The sequence below is a fragment of the Marmota monax genome, unplaced genomic scaffold (genome assembly GCF_021218885.2).
Source record: "Marmota monax isolate L192 unplaced genomic scaffold, Marmota_monax_Labrador192_F-V1.1 WCK01_AAM20220418_F8-fsc00124, whole genome shotgun sequence".
NCBI classification, from domain to species: domain Eukaryota; kingdom Metazoa; phylum Chordata; class Mammalia; order Rodentia; family Sciuridae; genus Marmota; species Marmota monax.
Window position 1 is genome coordinate 970518 of NW_026692505.1, and position 23383 is coordinate 993900.

Below are 23383 nucleotides of genomic sequence, written 5' to 3' on the forward strand. Positions count from 1 at the left end.
TTCTTTAAAGAGAAAAATTCCCTTTTTTGCTTCTCTGACAAAGTCTATCCATTTTATTTCACCATGATGTGAGAAAAGGATGTTCAATTTTCTCTGCAGGTCTGATCATCTAAATCAATCAAAAATTTCAGCAAGCATCCAATCTTTTCTTCTAGAGATTTCATTTCAGCATCTTCTGCTAAGTATTGTTTTTTTTTCCTTGCTCTTGTTTAGCTCTTAACTTAGCTTCCACTTTGTTTTGCTTACTTTCTTCATTTTTTTTGAAAAGTAATCTTCCTTAAAAACTATTAGCAGATCTATATTTTTGTACTTTTGGCTAGGGATCTCTATAAACTTCTTAGCAGATCAGTGCTATCAACCAGCAAATATTGAGCCCTTAACTGCTTTGTTCAATGTTCTTCTTATCAGAATATTTAGTACTTAACCTTTATCTTTTAGCCATTCTTTTAATGTCACCAAGGGTTGTGTCGTTTGGGAAGCCTTTAATATAAACAATTTTTGCATAATATTTATTCTCATCTGTCACAACTGGGAGGGATTTGCTTAGAGATCTTCTGATTTAGTTTTGTCTTCACTGATTTCCATGAGTTCTGCCTTAAATTTGCTTAATGCTTCTACTTTTACATTAAAGTCTGCTGTTTGATGGTTTAATCTCAATTTGATGACAGATTTTGGTCTCCAGAGCAGCAATTTTCAGCCACTGTAGCTATCTTTAAGGTCCATTACCAAGACTCCACAGGCTCACTAACAAGACAAAATGTCTCCACTTTGCAGCACCACGAGTTGGGCTACTCACTCCAAGATTGATTTCTTTTTGCTTATACATTTGCTATTGTTCCACTTTTTACTCACTGAATTACCATGGATCCTTCCTTGAATATCAGCTAATTCTGTGTGTGTGTGTGTGTGTGTGTGTGTGTATTTCTATCTCTAAACCTCTGTCCTGTTCCAGTAATCTGTTTGTCCTTACTCCAATACTATACTGCCTTGATTTCCTCAGCTTTATACTAAATCTTGAACCCAAATGATTTCAACTTTCACTATTTTACTTCTTTTTGAAAATGGCCCAGTTTCTCTGTGCAACTCCTAGAAGAAAACATAGTGTCAACACTGCAGCATATAAGCACACGAAATGACTTTTTCAATAGGACAACTAAAACCTAGGAAATAATGGCAAAAGTTAATAAATGCAATGACATCAAATTAAAAAGTTTTTGTACAGCAAAGGAAACAAGAAATGAAAAGAGAACCCGCAGAATGGAAGAAAATCTTTTCTAGCTACTCTTCTGACAAAAGATTAATATCTAGAATTTATAAAGAACTCCAAAAACTTATTTTTAAATTTATTTATTTACTCTAATTTGTTATACATGACAGCAGAATGCATTTCATTTCTTAGTACATATAAAGCACAAATTTTCATGTCTCTGGTTGTTCACAAAGTAGAGTCACAGCATTTGTATATTCATACATGTATTTAGGGTAATGATGTTTATCTCATTCCACCATCTTTCCTATCCCCATGCTCCCCGCCCCCGCCATCCCCATTATGGGTCAGCATCCACTTATCAGGCAAAACATTTGGCCTTTGGTTTTTGGGGGATTGGCTTACTTCACTTAGTATAATGTTCTCCAACTCCATCCATTTACCTGCAAATTCCGTGATTTTATTCTCATTTAATGCTGAGTAATATTCCATTGTGTATATATACCACAGTTTCTTTAAACATTCATCTACTGAAGACTGTCTAGGTTGGTTCCACAATTTAGCTCTTGTAAATTGTGCTGCTGTAAATATTGATGTGGCTGTATCACTGCAGTATACTATTTTTAAAGTCCTTTGGGTATAAACCAGGGAGTGGGATAGCTGGGTCAAATGGTAGTTCCATTCCAAGTTTTCCAAGGAATGTCCATACTGCTTTTCGTATTAGCTGCACCAATTTTGCAGTCCCACCAGCAATGTATGACTGACTATGCCTTTTCCCCCACATCCTCGCCAACACTTATTATTTGTATTCTTAATAGCTGCCATTCTGACTGGAATGAGATGAAATCTTAGAGTAGTTTTGATTTGCATTTCTCTAATCTAGTGAGAGAGATGTTGAATGTTTTTTTTAGATATTTGTTGATTGTATATCATATTCTGAGAAGTGTCTGTTCAGTTCCTTGGCCCATTTATGGTTGGGTCATTTTTTTTTTTTTTTTTGTTTTTTGTTTTTTGGTCTTAAGTTTTTTGAGTTCTTTATATATCCTAGAGATTAGTGCTCTATCTGACGTGCATGTGGTAAAAAATTTTCTTCCATTCTGTAGGCTCTCTATTTGCCTCACTGATTGTTTCTTTTGCTGAGAATAAGCTTTTCAGTTTGAATCAATCCCTTTATTGATTCTTGATTTTATTTCTTGTGCTATAGGAGAAATAAAATTATTATTCTATTTCTTATTAAGGAAGTCGGGGCTTAATCTGTCAAGATGAAGATTTTGGCCTACTTTTTCTTCTGTTAGGCTCAGGTGCTTGGTGAGAGATAGGGGCTTCTTTCATTTTGCTGCATAAGGATTTCCAGTTTTCCCAGCACCATTTATTAAAGAGGCCATCTTTTCTCCAATATATGTTTTTGACATCTTTGTCTATTAGGAGATAACTGTATTTATGTGGGTTTGACTCTGTGTCTTCTGTTCTGAACCATTGGTCTACAAGCCTGTTTTGGTGCCACTACCATGCCATTTTTGTTACTATTGCTCTGTAGTATAGTTTAAGGTCTGGTATAGTGATGCCACCTGCTTTACTCTTTTTGCTAAAGATTGCTTTAGCTATTCTGGATCTCTTATTTTTCTAGATGAATTTTATGATTGCTTTTTCTATTTCTATGAGGAATGTCATTGGGATTTTGATTGGGATTGCATTAAATCTGTATAGTGCTTTTGGTAGTATAGTCATTTTGACAATATTAATTCTGCCTATCCAAGAATAAGAAAGATCTTTCCATCTTCTAAGGTCTTCTTTAATTTCTTTCTTTAGTGTTCTGTAGTTTTTGTTGTAGAGGTCTTTCACCTCTTTCATTAAGTTGATTCCCCAATTTTTTTTTTGAGGCTATTGTAAACAGGGTGGTTTTCCTAATTTCTCTTTCAGAGAATTTTTCACTGATGTACAGAAATGCCTTTGATTTTGGTGTGTTGCTTTTATATACTGCTACTTTGCTGAATTCACTTATTAGTTCTAGAGGTTTTTTGGTAGAATTTTTTGGATCCTCTAGGTTTAGAATCATATTGTTGGCAAATAGTGATAGTTTAGTTCTTCTTTTCCTATCCATATCCCTTTAATTTCTTTCATCTAATTGCTCTGGCTAGAGTTTCAAGAACTATGTTAAATAGAACTGGTGAATTGGGCATCCCTGTCTTGTTCCAGTTTTTAGAGAGAATGCTTTCAATTTTTCTCCATTTAGAATGATGTTGGCCTGAGCCTTAATATAGATAACTTTTACAATGTTGAGATATGTTCCAGTTATCCCTAATTTTTCTAGTGTTTTGAACATTAAGGGGTGCTGTAGTTTGTTGAACTGTTTTTCTGCATCTATTGTGATGATCATATGATTCTTATCTTTAAGTCTATAGATGTGATGAATTACATATATTGTTTCTGTATATTGAGCCAACCCCAGGATGAACCCTACTTGATTGTGGTGTACTATCTTTTTAATATGTTTTTGTATTCATATTCAATTTGCCAGGATTTCATTGAGAATTTTTGCATCTATGTTCATTAGAGATATTGGTCTGAAGTTTTCTTTCTTTGATGTGGTCTTTGCCTGGTTTTGGGATCAGGGTGATATTGGCCTCATAGAATGAGTTTGGAAGTGTTCCCTCTTTTTCTATTTCATGAATTAATTTGAGGAGTATTGATATTAGTTCTTCTTTGAATATCTTGTAGAACTGTGTATCTGTCTGGTCCTGGGCTTTTCTTGATTGGTAGGCTTCTGATGACATCTTCTATTTCATTACTTGAAACTGATCTGTTTAACTTGTGTATATCATCCTGATTCAGTTTGGACAAATCATATGACTCAAGAAATTTTTCAATGCCTTCAATATTTTCTATTTTATTGGACTATAAATTTTCAAAATGGTTTCTAATTATCTTCTGTATTTCTGTAGTGTCCATCCTGATATTTCCTTTTCCATCATGGATGTTAGTAATTTGAGGAAATCAAATACAAAAACATATCAATATCTCTCTCCTTCTCTTAATTAGTATGGCTAAGGGTTTATCAATTTTATTTATTTTTTTCAAAGAACCAACTTTTTGTTTTCTCAATTTTTTCAGTTGTTTCTTTTTTTCCAATTTCATTAATTTTACTCTGATTTTAATTATTTCTTCTGCTGCTTTTGGTGTTGATTCGTTCTTTTTTTCTAGGGCTTGGAGATGTAATGTTATGTCATTTATTTGTTGACTTTTTTCTTTTTTTAAGGAATGAATTCAATGCAATGAACTTTCTTCTTTTTCAGTAGCATATTATTTAGTCTACAGGTGTTAGAGTAGCTTCTATTTTTATTTTATCATTGATTTATAATTTTATTCCATTTTGATCTGATAGAATTCAGGGTAGTATCTCTACTTTTTTGTATTTGCTAAGAAAGAGTTGCTTTGTGGCATAATATATGGTCTATTTTAGAGAAGGATCCATGTGCTGCTGAGAAGAAAGTGTATTCACTCGTTGATAGATGAAATATTCTATGTATGTCAGTAAAGTCTAAGTTATTGATTGTATTATTGAGTTCTATAGTTTCTTTGTTTAGCTTTTGTTTGGAAGATCTATCCAGTGGTGAAAGAGGTGTGTTAAAGTCACCCAGAATTATTGTGTTGGTCTGTTTGGCTCTTGAACTTGAGTTTGTTTGATGAATGTAGATGCTCCATTGTTTGGGCCATATATATTTACACTTGTTATGTCTTGTTGATGTATGTTTCCCTTAAGCAGTATGAAATGTCCTTCTTTATTCCTTTTAATTAACTTTGGATTGAAGTCTACTTTATTTGATATGAGGATGGAAACTCCTGCATGTTTCCACAGTCCATGTGAGTGGTATGTTTTTTCCCCAACCTTTCACCTTCAGTTTGTGGATGTCTTTTCCTATGAGATGAATCTCTTGAAGGCAGCATATTGTTGGATCTTTTGGTTTTTAAATCCAGTTTTCCAGTCTATGTCTTTTGCCTGGTGAGTTTAGGCCATTCATATTCAGGAATATTATTGAGACATGATTTGTATTTCCTGTCATTTTTGTTTATTTTTGGTATTTAACTTGACTTGTTTTCTTTTTTGATTCCTTTTTCCTTTAGTGTAATACCTCCTTTTGCTGATTTTCATTGTTGTTTTTCATTTTCTCCTCATGGAATATTTTGCTGAGGATGTTCTGTAGTGCAGGCTTTCTGGTTGTAAATTCTTTTAACTTTTGTTTATTATGGAAGGTCTTTATTTCATTATCAAATATAAAGCTTAATTTTTCTGGACATAAGAATCTTGGTTGGCATCCATTTTCTTTCAGAGTTTGGTATATGTTGTTCCATTATCGCCTGGCTTTGAGGGTCTAGGTTGAAAAATCTACTGAGATCTTAATTGTTTTCCCCCTATATGTGATCTGATTCCTTTCTCTTATGGCTTTTAAAATTCTTATTCTGTATGCTAGGCATTTTCATTATAATGTGTCTTGGTGTAGATCTGTTGTAAATTTGTATATTTGGTGTCCTGTAAGCCTCTTGTATTTGATTTTCCAATTCATTCTTCATGGTTGGGAAATTTTCAGATATTTTTCATTGAAGAGATTGTGCATTCCTTTGGTTTGAATCTCTAGGCCTTCCTCTATCCCAATAAATCTTAGATTTGGTCTTTTGATGTTATCCCATAATTCTTGGATATTCTGTTCATGATTTCTTACCATTTTCACTGTGTGGTCAACTTTATTTTAAAGATTGTATATTTTGTCTTCATTATCTGACGTTCTATCTTCCAAGTGATCTAGTCTGTTGGTGATGCTTTCTATTTTTTTTTTTTAATTTTGTTTACTGTTTCCTTCATTTCTGGATTTCTGATTTTTTTCCCAGAATCTCTATTACCTTCTTGAAGTAGTCTTTTGCTACCTGTATTTGCTCCCTTATTTCTTTCTTGTTGTGATCAGTGGTTGCCTGTATTTGCTCACTTATTTCTTTGTTGGAATGATCAATTTTTGCCTGTATTTGCTCATTTATATTGTTCTTTAATTCATAGATCATTTTAATTATGTACATTCTGAACTCCTTCTCTGAAATTTTATCAACTGCACTGTCCATGAATTCTATTACTGTATTATCTCAGTTTGTTTGGGACACTTTCCTCCCTTGATTTTCCTGTTGTCTATGTGTCTTCCTTTCTTGCAGTGCAGATCTGAGGTATTACAGTTTCTACTCTATAATATTATAGTGTCCCTGCAGATTACCTGTACCTCACCTTGTTGTTGGGCTTCTGGACCCCAGCTGGTGTCCCATGATAAATGCTCCTGCAACTAAAGGTGGTGGTGGCAATAGCGGAATTAACTCAAGATAGCAATGGGGGTGTCCCAACATAGATGCAACTGCTTTCAGAGATGGGACTGAAAGGGTGGGCCTTTCAATGGCTTTGGACTGACTATTCTGAGATGCAGCTGCCTTCAGGCCCTATCTGTGTCCCAAGATGTAGGCTACTGTATGGGGATGGCTATGGTAATGGCTACACGGTCCAAAGATGGAGGTGGGGTGGGCAGGGTTCTGTGTGGGTCTGCTGGTGGGTGGGTGGGTGTGGTCTGGGGCCGGAGTCTACGTTCCAGCCAGTTTCCTGGGCAGTCCTGGAGAATGTGGCTCGTGGTTAAGCACCTATGGGTTTAATCCCTGGTTAAAAAAAAAATAGGCATGGAACTGCCATATGACCCAGCTATACCACTCCTTGGAATTTATCCTAAAGAATTAAAGTCATCATACTATAGCAATATATGCATACCCATGTTTACAGTAGCACAATTAACAATAGCCACACTATGGAAGCAGTCTAGGTGTCTAACATATGAATGGATAAAAAGAATGTGGTAAATATATATATGTAGACAGACACACATAATGGAGTTTTCCTCAGCATAAAGTAAAGTGAAATTATGTCATTTGCAGGAAAATTGATGGAACTTGAGGACAGTACGTTAAGCAAAATATATATGACTCTCATATATGGGAGCTAGCAAGGGAAAAGGAAAAGAAAACTGGGGCGACCCATGAAAATCAAATGGAAATCAGCAGAATAAAGGAAAGGGACCAGTGGGAGGGAAGAGGAAAGGGAAAGGAGAAATACTGGGGAATTATATTTGTCAAATTGTAGTTATATTACATGCATATACAAATATGTAACAATGAATCCCACCATTGTGTACCACTATAATGCACCAATAAAAAAAATGTGGGAAAAAATAAAATTGCCCAGTTTCTCATCCAAAAAGGGAAGGACATTTGTTATAGAATTAAAGACATGAGAGACATAAAATTCGCATCCCTCATGTCATTCCCATTGAAATGTAAACTTGGAAAAAGTCTACTAAAGATATTCATTGTTCATTTTTTATTCATTCTAATAATGCCTCTTTTTGTTATGATCTCATCTCAAAAAAGTTTCTAACTTTGATTTTAAAAATGGGAAACATCTGTAACCTAATATATTAACTCAACTGTTTATTTTCTAGCTTTATTATGAAGAATAATTATTAAATAAAATACCCCAAAATCATGAATACTATAATTCTTAGAAAGTGCTTTCTAGATTGAAAGAAATTTAATATAGTTTGAACTAGTCAAAAGTCCATAAAGTTTGTGAAATTTGTCTATAGTAACTTTTTACAATCTATACTGTGTGTTGGAAAATTAAATACTAAGTTAGGTAAAACTAAAAACAAATTTCCTCTCTTCAATGTAAACATATTGATTCAGAATAATATATCAACTTTTCCACCATATCTAGATCTTTCTCAAAAACTAGGTGAAGAGAAAGATATTCCTAACATTTGAGGCTACAACTAGAAGCAGCATGTGTTTTACTTAAAACTGCTTTGTGAATACAATGTTCTAATTGCTGAATTTTCAAGTTTTTTCATATGGAATTATTTTCTAAGTCTTCCACTTCATTCATTTGTTCAGCAAGTACTGAGTACCCACTATGTGCTAGGCACTTTCCTAGGACATTGGGGATAGCAGGCTGAGTAAAACAGACAAGAAGGCCTAGTCTCATAAAGTTTACAATCTAGTCTGGAACTCCTTAGCTCATGTCAGGAAGACCAATCATATTTAACTAGTGGTATTGTGTATTTCCCAGTATATTATCTCTTATCCCCATGTGTATGGGAAGAACAGTAGTAAAACACTGTTATTGTCTTTAGGAATTGCATGGCTATATGTCTGAGATGATAGATATGTCAATTACTCCTATCTGATCACTACACATTGTATGCTTGTATTGAACTGACTGCCACAGTACAGAAAGGATTGGGGAGAGGTTCATGAAAATTGAAGGGCGATCAGTAGGGAAGAGGAAATGGACAAGAGGGAGAGAACAGGGGGGGAAAGGGCAAATACCAGGGAATGAATTTGGCCAAATTATATTGTTATATCATGTGCATGTATGAATAAATAACAATGAATTCCTCCATCATGTCTAATTATAATGTACCAGTAAAATATAAAAAATTGCCACACTGCATCCATAAATATATAAAATTACTATGTGTCATTTAAAAATATATTAAAAGGAGAATGGCATGGCAATCATTCTGAATTTCCAAAGTTGAATAAGAATATAATAAATTGGAAGGAACAAAAAACTCCCTATGTGAGTACTCAGCTGAAATCTTCTCCAGATGGTTGAGATATTTATATACTATGTGAAGCTATTTATTGACTTAATTCTCATACTAAATGAAGATAGGGATAAATTTTAAACATTTTTTAAAAACCTTAGATTAAATACCTGTCTCAGAAGAAAGTTATAGTAGTGATGGAGGATATCAACCACCCAGATGTTTGATGTTCACTTTGTTCCCCTAAAATGAGAATGTTTTGGTGCCTACTTACCAGGGATAGAAAGTGCTTAATACAAGCAATGCTCAGGGGTAGGGGTGGTGCAAAATGAGAAAACCACTCTAACCAAAGAAAAATTATATAGCCACAAATTTTAAAAAGACACTCAGAAAAATTATAACAAAGAAGATATATTAAACTACATTATAAATATAAAGCATCTTTTTGTAATGATAATAATGTTAGGTTTCAAAATTAAAATATATCTGATTGAGTAGAACTACTGTTTTGAACAATTTCTCGTGTGACAGACAAAATATAAATTACAAAAAGAATCTGTCCAATTGAGTAGTATACTTGGTGAAAATATCTTCTAAGATGCCAAGACATTTTATCTGCATCTTCATCTGCTTTAGGAAATAATTCTGACTTTCTAGGTAAGTTCAAGAAGTTCTATCTCCAGCAAGAAGTAATAAAAATGATGAGATAATAACAAATATCCACTGAATTAGAATTCCTATTAGTGTAAAAACTGGCATTCGTGTATTGATCTGTTTTGCAGTCATTGTATCATATGTTGATTTATTATTATGATTTTACTTTTAAAATATTGGTAAAGAGACCAGGTGTGTGGTAGTGCAACCCTGTAATCTCAGTTTCTTGGGAGGCTGATGCATGAGGATTGAAAGTTCAAGGTCAGTCTGGGTGACATAGTGAGATGCTGTCTCAAAAAAATAAAAAAAGACTCGAAATGTAGCTCAGCAGTAGAGCACCTCTGGGTTCAAACCCCAGTACTGCCCCCTCCCCCCCGCCCAAAAAAGTCGAAAATCTGATGTATTAGAATTATGGAGAGCATAACTGGTAAAACTTAGAACATAGTAATCAGCTGTCCTGTTTTGCCCAGAACCAAGGTTTCTTGAAATGGAAGACTGTCAGTCCTGGGACAGTCCCAGGTAAAGAGGAACAGTTGATTCCTGCAAATTTCAATTAGTTTTTTTTAAAAAAAATATGGTTTGTAAAAAGATATTAATTATAGAGAGATCCAAGATGGTGAAATAGAGGAGGTCGCGTTCCTGGCAGCTCCATGGTGTGAAACCAATAGAGCATACAGGTAGCTTCTCTGCAAAGTGGGTGAACAAAACAAAAAGGGAGGGGGACTTTACTGGAACTTAAAACTGGACACCCAATGCAGACCAGGTACATACATAGGAGGTTGGATATAATAAAATAAGGAAAAAATCCCCAATAGCACAGCTGCTGCCAGAGCCAGGCCAGAAATCCTAGCCAGAGGGGTCCCTCCATGAGCATAGTAGAGGGATAGGGAATTAAAGGAACCCACATTCTGGGGAGGCCTGAGGCGTGTCTTGGTACTGAGTGTTTAGATACTAAGGATATTGCCCAAAAACCTGAAGGACTTACTGCAAGATTTCCATGTGTGTGGGGAAAGAAGCCACCATCTCCCCAGGCAGCATTGGAGGACAAAGGAAGGAATCATTTTGCAGCTTTGGGTGGGTGGGTTGGGGGCACGGTAATGGAGAAAGCAGATTCCTGGCAAAACCGAGTTTGGCCTGAAATACTGACCCAGTAAACAGATGCTGCACGACACAGTATGTACTTAAGTGACCAGAAGAAAATCACATGTGGGAAGAGATTTATACAGGGGACAACTGGTCCTGGAAACCACTCGGCTCTTCCCATCCCCTGCTGGGAGAGATGTTTCTGAAAAGGTGGAGGTGGGAGAAATTGTCTGGAGACTGAACCAGAGGCCAGTCAGAAACATCTCTCCCAATAGGTTCTGCAAGTAGACTGGAGTGGGAAGGGAGATACCTGGCATAGAATCTTACAGTGTGGACCAGCAAGTACTGGCTGCTGAAACTGTGCTCATTTCAAATCTCCAGACCAATTAGCATTCAGCCAAGAGCCTGGAGCCTGCCTAAACCTAAACTCTGCCTCCAGGAAACTCCAACTACAGGATGACCTCTCTCACTCCAGTAATCCATAAAATGGAGTATCACCCTCCAGAAGACCCCACCTGAAACTGCTAAGAAGAGAAGCTGAGAATATTTTGAACTCCACTAGAAAGAATGCTTCAACTTTTAATCAAGATTTTTTTTTTCTTTTCTTTTTTAAAATTCTTTTTCACTGGGCTGGGGATGTGGCTCAAGCGGTAGCGCGCTTGCCTGGCATGCGTGCGGCCCGGGTTCGATCCTCAGCACCACTACAAACAAAGATGTTGTGTCTGCCGAAAACTAAAAAATAAATATTAAAAAAAAATTATTTTTCACTGTTTAATTGTGACCTTAATGGTACGTGGACGTTTATACATTTTCTTATTTTTTTCCTTCTTATCTCTAGGATTTTTGAAGGCACTTATTTTACATGGATTAGTTTTTTTGTGTGTGTGTGAAGTAGGATGTTTGATTAGTATATTTTAGTTTTGTTTTGTATTCTTTTATTTATTTTTTTCTGATGGAATATATTTTTATTAATTTTTTAATTTGTTTTACTTAGTTTTACATGACAGTAGAATGCATTTATGCACTTTGATATATCATACATAGATGGGATATAATTTCTCATTTTTCTGAGTATACATGTTATAGAATCATATTGGTCATGCAGTCATACACACATACATACACACACACACACACACACACACACACACACACACAGTAATAATGTCTGTTTCATTCATCTTTTCTATCCCCTTCCCTCCTCTCTCTTTACTTCCCTCTACCTAATCTAAGGTAATGCTATTCTCTAGTGGCCTCTGCCTTATTGTTAATTAGCATCTGCATATTAGAGAAAATATTCGACCTTTGTTTTTTTGGGATTGGCTTATTTTGCTTAGCATGTTATTCTCCAACTCCATCAATTTACTGGCAAATGCCATAATTTCTATCTTTAAAGCTGAGTAATATTCCATTGAGTATATATACTACATTTTCTTTACCCATTCATCTATTGAAGGACACCTTGGTTGGTTCCATAGTTTAGCTATTGTGAATTGAGCTGTTCTAAACATTGATGTGGCTGTATTACTGTAATATATTGATTTTAAGTCCTTTGGGTATAAACCGAGGAGTGGGATAGCTGGGTCAAATGGTAGTTCCATTCTAACTTTTCTGAGGCTTTTCATACTGGTTGCACCAATTTGCAGTCCCACTAGCAATGCATGAATGTACCTTTTCTCCCACATCCTTGCTAACATTTATTGTTGCCTGTATTCTTTTTTTTTAATATTTATTTTTTAGTTGTAATTGGACACAATATCTTTATTTTATTTATTTATTTTTATGTAGTGCTGAGGATCAAACCCAGGGCCTCACACATGCTAAGTGAGTGCTCTATTGCTGAACCACAACCCCAGCCCCTTGCCTATATTCTTGATGATTGCCATTCTGACAGGAGTGAGATGAAATCTTGATGTTGAACGCTTTTTCATATATTTGTTGATTGATTGTATTTCTTCTTCTGTGAAGTGTCTGTTCAGTTCTTTAGCCCATTTATTAATTGGGTTATTTATTTTTTTTGGTGTTAAGTTTTTTGAGTTCTTTGTATATCCTAGAGATTAATGCTTTATCAGAGGTGCATGTGGTAAAGATTTTCTCCCAATCTATAGGCTCTCTCCTCACATTATTGATTGTTTCCTTTGCTGAGAAGAAGCTACACTATAGAGCTATAGTAACAGAAACAAACTTATAGACCAATGGTACAGAATAGAGGACACAGAGACAAACCCACATAAATATGGTTATGTCATACTAGACAAAGGTGCCATAAACATTCACTGGAGAAACATTCACTGGAGATAGTTTCTTCAACAAATGGTGATGGCAAAACTGGAAATCTATATGTACCAAAATGAAATTAAACCTCTATCTCTCACCCTGCACAAAAATCAACTCAAAGTAGATCAAAGACTTAGGCACTAGAACTGAGACCCTGTGCCTAATAGAAAAAAAAAAAACAGGCCCAAATCTTCACCATGTCAGCCTAGGTATGTCAGCCTAGGATCTGAATTCCTTAACAAGACTCCTAAAGTGCAAAAAGTAAAATCAAGAATCAATAAATGGGATGTATCATTTTATTTTTATTTTTAATTAAAAAACTTTTACTTTATATATTTTTTTCTCCTACCTGTTTCCCTTGATTCTCTCTTCTGCTAACAGCCAATCTCTATTATTCTCTTTCACTCTTCCTTTAATCTTTTACTTCTGTCTTCTCTCCTCTTTCTTCATAATCTTCACATCCTATATCACTTTCTCCCTGTCCACTGTTTGAAAATGCAAATCCAGGGTTAGGTTTGTAGCTCAGTGGCAGAGCACTCCCATAGAACTTGTGAGGCACTGGGTATGATCCTCAGTACTACATAACAATAAATAAATAAAATGTACTGTGTCCATTTAAACTAAAAAAGAATCTTTTAAAAAAGAAAGAAAACACAAATCCTTTTGCAAACTTGCTGTTTTATTACAGGCAATAACCGATCCTATCATTTCTGTTTATTATGATAATTAACATTGTAGAAATCATAGTAGGAACCATTTGGTTTAATGCTGTAAATTGTTTGCATTGGTCATTTTTTAAATTTGTCTACCCCTAAACAGTGAGGAACTGGAAACCTTCAGGGATACTATAAATCCACAGGTAGAAACTCTACTGTCTCACATCCATACTGGTAGATGGGTAGAAACATAAACAATATAAAAAATAAGAGAGAAGATTGCCCCAAGCAAGCCAAGATACTCCAATAACAGAATCCATCAACACCACAGTAGAAGAAATGTCGGAGAAGGAGTTTAAGATATACATAGTTAAATTGATCTGCGAAGTAAAGGGTGATTTAAGAGATACCTGTAAGCAAATACAGGAGCAAAAGATCACTTCAATAAAGAGATAGAGATTCTGGGGGGAAAAAAACAAGCAGAAATCCTCAAAATGAAGGGCACAGTAAACCAAATTAAAAATTCAATAAAGCATCACCAACAGCCTGGACCACTTGAAAGACAGAACCTCAGGCAATGAAAACAAAATATACAATCTTGAAAATAGAGTTGAACATGGAGAGAAGGTGTTAAGAATAGAACTTCCAAGAAATATGGGATAACATGAAAAGACCAAATTTAAGATTTATCAGGATAGATAAAGGCATGGAGATACAAACCAAAGGAATACATAATTTTTTCAATGAAATAATACAGAAAATTTCCCAAATCTAAAGAATGAAATGGAAAATCAAATACAAGGGGCTTATAGGACCCTAAAAGTGCAAAATTGCAACAGACCCACATCAAGGCACATTATAATGAAAATGCCTAGCATACAGAATAAGGATAGAATTTTAAAGGCCGTGAGGGAAAAACATCAGATCACATATAGGGGGAAACCAATATGGATCTCAGCTGATTTCTCAACCCAGATCCTCAAACCAAGGAGGTCTGCAAATGACATATACCAAGCTCTGAAAGAAAATGGATGCCAACCAAGAATTTTATATCCAGCAGAATTAAACTTCAGATTTGAAGATGAAATAAAAACCTTCCATGATAAACAAATATTAAAAGAATTTGCAACAGAAAGCCTATACTTCAGAAATTCTCAACAAAATGTTCTGTGAAGATGGAATGTGAAAAAAAGTGAAAACCCACAGAGAGGAACTACAACTAAGTGAATAATAGTCAATCAAAGAGAAACTAATTCAAAAAAAAAAACTAGAAATAAACCAAAATGACTGGGAACACAGATCACATCTCAATAATAACCCTAATGTTAATGGCCTAAACTAATGAATCAAAAGACATAGATTGGCAGATTGGATTTTTTTTAAAAAAGATCCAACAATATGCTGTCTCCAAGTGACTCACCTCATAGGCAAAGACATTCACAGACTGAAGGTGAAAGTTTGGGAAAAACCATCACTCACATGGATTGCATAAACAAGTAGGGGTTTCTATCCTCATATCTGATGAAGTGGACTTCAAGCCAAAGTTAACCACTAGGGATAAAGAAGAACATTTTATACTGCTTAAGGGAATAATATACATCAACAAGACGGAACAATCTTAAATATTTATGCCCTAAACATCTACATAGCATCCACGTACATCAAACAAACCCTTCTCAATTTCAAGAATCACATAGACCACAACACAATAATATTGGGTTAGAACACTTTTATTCATATATATGAATACAAATGTGAATATATATATATATAAATACACATGAAAATATTTAAATGGATATGGATATTTACACTTTTGGTAAGATATAGGATATGATTATGTAACTGAATATATATGAAAATTTATGGGTAGGATTTGGGTTGCCATTAGGGTGTGTGTGTGTGTGTGTGTGTGTGTGTGTATGTATATAAACATATACAGAATATATATGTGAAAATATATATGGATATTCAGTAATATAATTTTTGTTTAAAAGGCTCATGATTATTGATAGGATTAGGTTTAGTTCTGAGTTACAGCTTTGGTTTAGGAGATGGGTTGCCTTTGGAACATATATATCAATATATATGAATATAAATATGAATATAGAGGTAATATCATATACCAAAATTTATATATATACTTTTATCTATGGATTTTTTAAGGTAAGCAATATTGTTATGTGTGAAATCTGGGTTAAACCTATGAAAATGAGCTTATATATAAAATATCTTTGAGTTTTTATGTGAATTTATGAACTTATATCCCCAAATACATAGGTACATTCATGTAAGATGTTATGGTTTATATGAATAGAGGTTTCTCAGAGGTTTATTGGTAGGTATAGGATTTTTATAGAAAAAAATAGGGTTAGTTTAGGGATTGAACATTTTTATGTATATATAGAAATAAAAATATGAATATATATGTAAAAACATACATGTTGAGATAGATGTTTACAGTTTGTTTTAATAATAGTTTATAATTATGTAAATTAAAATGTATGAGTAGGAATTTGGTTGCTGTTAGGGTATATTCATATATATATGAATGTATGTAAACATATGTAGGAATATATATGTGAAAATACATATGGATTTTCAGTCTAAAAATAAAAAATTTTAAAAAGATATTTATTATAAAGGTAAAATTTACATTCAAGAATCTTTAATAAGGAATGCTATATATTGCATTATACCAAGATGCATACAATATTTACTTTGCTCTGGTTTCTGTTGGCTTAACCTAAGAGAGATATCAGAGAGCTAGTGTATTTATTCCCCATCTCTTCACCTTGATGCAATTTGGTTACTGGCAGAATTCTATGGTCATATTTCTTATAAGGGAGCCTCACTTCCATACTGTAAACTCTCATATGCTAGTTTTTCCCCATATCCCTTTTAGACCTAAAGGTGGTAAAAGCATATAATTGCTACCAGACCCTATACCTCATTATTTTCTTTTAACTTTGCCTACATCTCTGTAAATTATTCCTTCAGTACACTCTTTTTGGTAGCACTCTCTAAATATGCTTTTTGTTTCCTGCCAGAATCCTGACATGAATAGATAGATTTAATAAATTTTGATGAGGGAATAAACCCTAGAAATTAATTAAAACCAAGAGTTAGAAAGGTAGTTTAATAAAAAAAAAAGTTTCTCTAAAAATAAATTTTAAAAACCTTACATTTAAAACCATTATAAGGGCTGGGGATGTGGCTCAAGCAGTAGCGCGCTTGCCTGGCATGCATGTGGCCCGGGTTCGATCCTCAGCACCACATACAAACAAAGATGTTGTGTCAGCCGAAAACTAGAAAATAAATATTAAAAAAAAAAATTTAAAAAAAACCATTATAAATCATAGAGGAACATTAGAGCACATTAGAATGTGGTCCCCTAACCACCTGAAATAATTTCCATATTACCATAGAAGTTAAAACAATATCAATGAAATGCCCTTCAGGATTTTATAGAATCTGATGACACAGTAATAGAGAAATTGTTTTGAAAAATAAAAAGTCAGATACCAAAAAAGGTTAATATGTTTAATCTTTGTACTAGAGTATCAATATCAGATATTGTTTTACAAAATATAAATTAAAAAATTGGCATTAAATTAAACCCACAGAGAATGGAATAGCTTAAAAATAAATTCCAACTATTATAAGAATTTGGTGTGTGCAAGTCAAAAGCAACATAACAACAGGGCTCAACATGAAGGATTTAGATGAGGTGGAAATCTGAGATATGTCATCTGTCAACTGGATTCTATCAGGTGACAGGTTTCCTGTGTAATCTGGGACATGTGTCACCAGAGGTGTGTGGTTTAGCAATTAGAGATATGCAATATTTTATGATTAGTAATAAAAAATAATTAAGGACTAATTTTAAATATTTAAAATATTTATATTCATTAGGTTCTTTTGTTTTCCTAAAGTTTCTTAGAGTTTTGATTTGTTGTAAAGATGTTGACTTGATTTACATAGCAACTTAGTGCAACATTCTAAAGTTTGTGGCATTTACTCAATCTTTGCCTATGCTATTTTTTTTTATGGAGAAAATGTACTTAATCCAACAAGAGTACAAGTGGAAGACAAGGAAAAGGAGGGAAAGTCTGGGAGAAAATGCATGTGAGATGAGCTTACAGTTAAAAGTGGGAAGTAGGCAGTAAATGAAGAAGTTTTCAAAACTGAAAATATCTACTACTTGGTGAAGCCACTGGTTACAAGTGAAGCAGTAAGAGTTTGAGGAAAGAATCAAAGTTTTGGAGAAGGCATGAAAACATTAGGTAAAAGAGATGAAGAAACATAAATATGAAAAGAAAAAAAAAAAAGAATTGCCAACCTATCTCCAGTTGAGATTAAGAATCCAGAATCTACATTAACAATCCCCCAGCCAATTCACACTCTAAAATGAAAAGTGCTTAATGTGGATTTTATTCCATTTTGTATTAAAAAAATAAAAACACCTGTATACGTGTATAAGAATATGACCAGCAACTCCAGAGGCAGAAGGATCACAAATTCAAGGCCAGCACTTGGCAATTTAGTGAGTCTCTATCCCAAAATAAAAAATAAAAAGAGCTTGGAATATAGTTCAGCGGTAGAGCACCCCTGGGTTCAGTCCCTAGTACCAAAATAAAAAATAAAAAAAGAATATATATGGACCTGGGATTGTGGCTCAGCGGTAGAGTTCTTGCCTAGCATGGGCGGGACCCAGGTTCAATCCTCAGCACCACATAAAAATAAAATGCATTGTGTTATGTCCATCTACACCAAAAAATAAACTTTTTAAAAAAGAATATATACAGGAAAGTGTCTAGTATATATACCTATTTGTTAGGAGGGGAATGTGTTTGAGGTTTGGAGCACTTTCCCTTTTACTCTACGTACTTCCGTATGAATTTTTATGACAGCAGTGTACGTTTGCACTACCAGTGTAAAACATGGGGAATGTAAAGCAATGGTCTAAAAAAGGCACTAAGTTCCTGAGCTGGATACATGTCCTTATCTCCATAGAGATCATCCAGAACCTATCTACATAACTTGAAGCTTCAGAGCCAGCAAAAGTCCCACTGGGATCCTCTCAGCACAGCAAAACAGAGCCAGCCTGAAAGGTTAGGAGTATCTGATTCCACTGCTGCTGGGGTGGGGGTGGGGGTTCAACTAGCCAGTAGTGCTTACTTCTGGCCATTAAATCCATCCCAACCCAGAGAAGATCTGGAAGGCTCGTAAAATTATATTTGTCTTGCTGCTAAAAAGTCTGCCAATAGGGAATCTTCTTCCAGCTGTCGAAAGGGATCCAGGTTCTATTTTGACAACTGCAATAAGTGGCAACAGCAGAAAATTCCATGGCTGGCCAGAGTTCCTCATTATATTGCTATTTTAAGATAGATCTAAAGCAACATTGTATATTTCTTGAAATATTACTATTATTATTATTATTTTGGTACTGAGGATTAAACCCAGGGATGCTTAAAATATTGAACCATATCCTCAGCTCTTTTTTTACTTCAAGACAGGGTCTTACTAAGTTGCTCAGAGCCTCACTAAGTTGGTGAGGCTGGCTTTGAACTTGCTATCCTCCTGCCTCAGCCTCCCAAATCACTGGGATTACAGGCCTGCACCGCTATTCCTGGCAAATTCTTAAGAGCAAAGTAGATAGAAAGATGCCACTAACAAATGGAAGAACACTGAATAATCAAGATTCTTCTCTTGATAAAGGAAACAAATTCAAGATGGAAGGTCAAGAATCAAAATGAAACTGTCCATACTGATTACATAGTATTAATTATGAAAAGGGCTAGATTCAAATTTGAGCTTTATTACTAAATTTTTTAAACTACAGTTGGCTCATTTTTAATGGGGAATAATAAGATCTATTTCAGGTAGTCTTTGTGACATGTAATTGAGATAAAAATTAATGTACAATTTTTTGCAATATTAATTAATGTGAGATTTTTCTCTTTCTGAACTTCCCAAGGTCGTTTGTGTACCCTTTCCTTGGGGATTATTTATAAGGAGAAAAGCAATTGTTGAAAGACAAAAAGGTGGGGGCTGGGTTGTGGCTCAGTGGTAAAGCGCTGGCCTCGAAAGTGCGAGGCTCTGGGTTCGATCCTCGGCATCACATAAACATAAATAAATAAAATAAAGATGTTGTGTTCAACTACAGATAAAAAAATAAATAAAATATTTTTAAAAAGACAAAAAGGTTTTCTGTGTTTTCCAAAGCTTCAACTTATCCAGGAGATTGTCTTGGGGGAGTGGAGAGGATAGGAAGGTAAGTGGGAATCCTTTCAGGGAAAGAAACATGAATAGAGAGTTAAGTGGATGTACATCAAGTTTATAAAAGAGATAAAGGCAGTTCCATGATGGAAACTACTGTTCTTCTGGTGGTTGGGTTTCCACAGGTGAGAGGTACATAGGGGAAATTGAATGCTAATACTGCTATCAGCCCTGGTAAATGTAACTGCCCAAAAGGAGGTGGTATGGCAAATGAGTATTTCCGAGGGACTAAAGAGTTTGGGTAATTAATATCTCTGTGGTGGCCCATGTGAACCAAAACCCAGAGAGAGTTCTCCAATTATGTTTCTCTTGATGGACCTATGGGACCTTTTATATAACTCATTGGATGGGAAAGTATCTTTGTCTATTTTTCCTTGAAATCACAGGTTAAGAGAAGAACTTGGATGCAGGTAATTTATTTGGGAAATAATCCCAGAGATCAAGAGTTTGGGAAAGGAAATTAGGAGAAGTTAATAGAAGGTGTATTATTGAGTTGGTTACTGTCATGGACTCAAATCAAAACTGTCCATCAAAGGAAATAGGAGAAAATTATTTATTTACCTACTTCTACCTGCTAAGAGTTGGGTTATTAACACCTGTAGTTTGCATATATGTTAAATGCTGAGTAGGCACCTATGGATAATCACAGCAAATCATCGGAGAATGCTGAGGTAGGAAGTGAGAGAAAGAAGGCAGAGTTTGAAGTGAGGTGCTGTCAGTGCAAAGAGGGTAGAACTCTGAAAGGACATTTTGCATGACTGGAATCAGATTTGAGGCTTAGAGGATGTGCAGTTGGGTTCCAGGTATGATAACAGCAAGAGAGGCTCAATAATGACTAACCATTAAGAGGCATAAAAACTTTAAAAAATTATTTTCCTCCTAATTAAAAAAGTCATACAACCATTTCTGGAAAAAAACTAATTTTATTTGATTAATTGCAAATGGAATTTTCTGGATGTATCTTTACTTGAAGTCTAAGATTTATTTTCACTGCTGCAACATGATGCCTAACAGGCATATTAAAACTAGGTTATTTGTCTGTTGTTAAACAAAGTTAGTTGCCTTCCTCTTCACGCATCAATATACATGTACATGCAGGCACACATATTTATACATACCCCTAAAGAATAAGAGGAAAAGTTCTTAGTAATGTGATTCCATTGTGAGTTTGTACTTGCGTAATGTTAGCATTTGGCTCCAAATCTCCAAGAAACTGACCAAGGATCTTTCCCTCCAACCAAAATTGCTGGTTTAGAGTTTGACCATTACCTCATTCATTATTCTGCAGAAAATCATTATAAGGAATATTATTCCATTCAAAGCACAGCTTCTCAAACTTTAATGTGTATATAAATCACTCAAATGATAATTATCTTACTTCTCTGCTTCTTTGAGTTTCCCTTTACCACTTATCTTCTAACATACTACATATATAACTTGTTCATGTTTATTGTTTGTCTCACCCACTATAATGTAAGCATCATGAAGGCATGGATTCTTGTTTATTTGTATGCCTAGCTCATATTAAAACTCAAAGAGTAAGTGAATAGTGAAAATAATTCCTCAATGAATTGCATTTTAAAACACATCAAGCATTCTGAAGAGTGCCTGTGGAATATCAAAATAAAATAGCACTGGGTACTCTTGGATTCTGAAAACATGGCCAGATTAGATATTCTTGAATTTGACCTCTTCTGGCTTTCAGTGAATTTAAACAGGTTTGTTGAATGATTAGTTCATGATATAGTAATGAATAATTCCCAAATACCTATAATTTAAGAGGACATTTATTTCTTAATCATGCTACATGTCCACTGTGGGTCAGCAGCAGGTCTATGCCCACTCTGGTTACTCAGGATCCCAGACCGACAAAATAATTACAATATTGAATATTGTCAGTCAAAGGGAAAGAGAACTCTGGAAGATGTGACACCAACAATTAAATGCTTAGGCTATAAGAGATTCATGTCACTCTTGCTGACCCAATCATTTGGCCCCACCCACTTATAAGAGGGCCAGGGAAGCTCAATCCTTCCGTGTGCCCAGTGTATGGCAGAGACTAAAATACTTGGTAAGTCCTTTCTATTGCCATTTCCTCACAATCTGCAATGTTAACTGTCCAGTTAGTTTATTATTCCATAATTCCCCTCTCCTGACTGGCAACAGAATCTTTACAGTGCCCTCTAGTGGTACTTAGAGCTACCGCATTAGTTCTCTAGAGAACTGAATTCTGAAACTGCTGGAACTGAGCTTAACCCCGCTGGAATGAATTAACAGCATCGGATAGTCCAGTTAGCCCAACTTTGTAAGCCTAATAAAGGTATGCTGGCTAAACCCTAATTCTTCAATACCACTTTCTCAGGTACACTGTGGTATATCTTTTCTTCCTGACAAGACTATCCAAATTTCAAGTATTTAAGATACAAAATCCAACATTTTTTCACTGTATAAATGGTTTTTATTGCACAGAAACTCTGTCTTCAATAAACTTTCTCTTCTTTTAAAGTATATAAATATCATGATGAAGCCAAAACGTTATGTAATTCCTGAAGTCTATCTGCAAACTCAACTGGAATAATGATTTTTTTTTAAATTACTAGAATGAGAGGATTTGTTTCTGAGGGAAGCATAATTTCACGTTTCTGGTCTCTTATTATTGCTTTCTAACTGGAATCTATGAACCCTTGGCTACAACAGTATTTTCATATAACTAGTTTCCTTTATAATGGTATGTATTTTGTTTTATACATTTGAAATCATTAACCGGAAGAGGGGTCCAAAACTTCAACAGTCTGCAAAGGAGTTACTGGCATGTTAAAATCTATATATAAAGCAAGTTCTACCAGTATGAGGAAACATTTAAAAATCTAACACATGGTGGTGCTATTGCTTTAAGAGTAAGGAAGAGTAAGGCAAACTAGTTGAATAAGAATATAAATTTCTTCAGAGAAGCTTGAGGAACCCTAGTGGTGATGTGGTCACAGAAAGTTACAGTGGTTTTAAATCTTTAGAAATTTTATGAATTCTTAGCATATAAAATACAAGTTCATTAACTAAGATAGTTTGGTCAAATACATAAAATATAAATAAATATGGATTTTACCAAAACAATATGTAACCCCAAAACAGTAAGTGTTTGAGGACTTATTAGCCAATCAATTCCTTAAACATTTATTGTACACGAGATTATGGATTTTCTTTAATACACAGATGGCTCATGCACTTAAGTGCATACTTCACATGCACCAAATTCCAGCCTGGTATAAACATGATGATTAACATGGCAAGTTCAAAAGTGAAAGAACAACTCCTGAATAGGAACTGATTATCAATGATGGAAATTGCACAAAGAACCAAGGAACCAACATAATATAGAGCTGGTTATACTGGCTAAAATAACATTTACTTACAGATGAAATGATTTACTTATAAGAAGGGGGAGAAAGTGGTAGTGGGTAGTGGTAGAGATCAAATCAGATGACCATATGATAATTGTTAAAGCAGAGAATGAGCAAATGGGAAATCCTTAAATAATCTCTGTATTTTTGTATATATTTGAAACTCTTCATTAAAAAATAAAATTAGCATATACATAAAAT

General features: G+C 34.6%; 1 pseudogene; it reads right to left on the reverse strand.

Moving 5' to 3' along the window:
• Positions 1-23383, reverse strand: part of LOC124093434 (lupus La protein-like) — a 33667-nt pseudogene continuing 10284 nt past the window's right edge.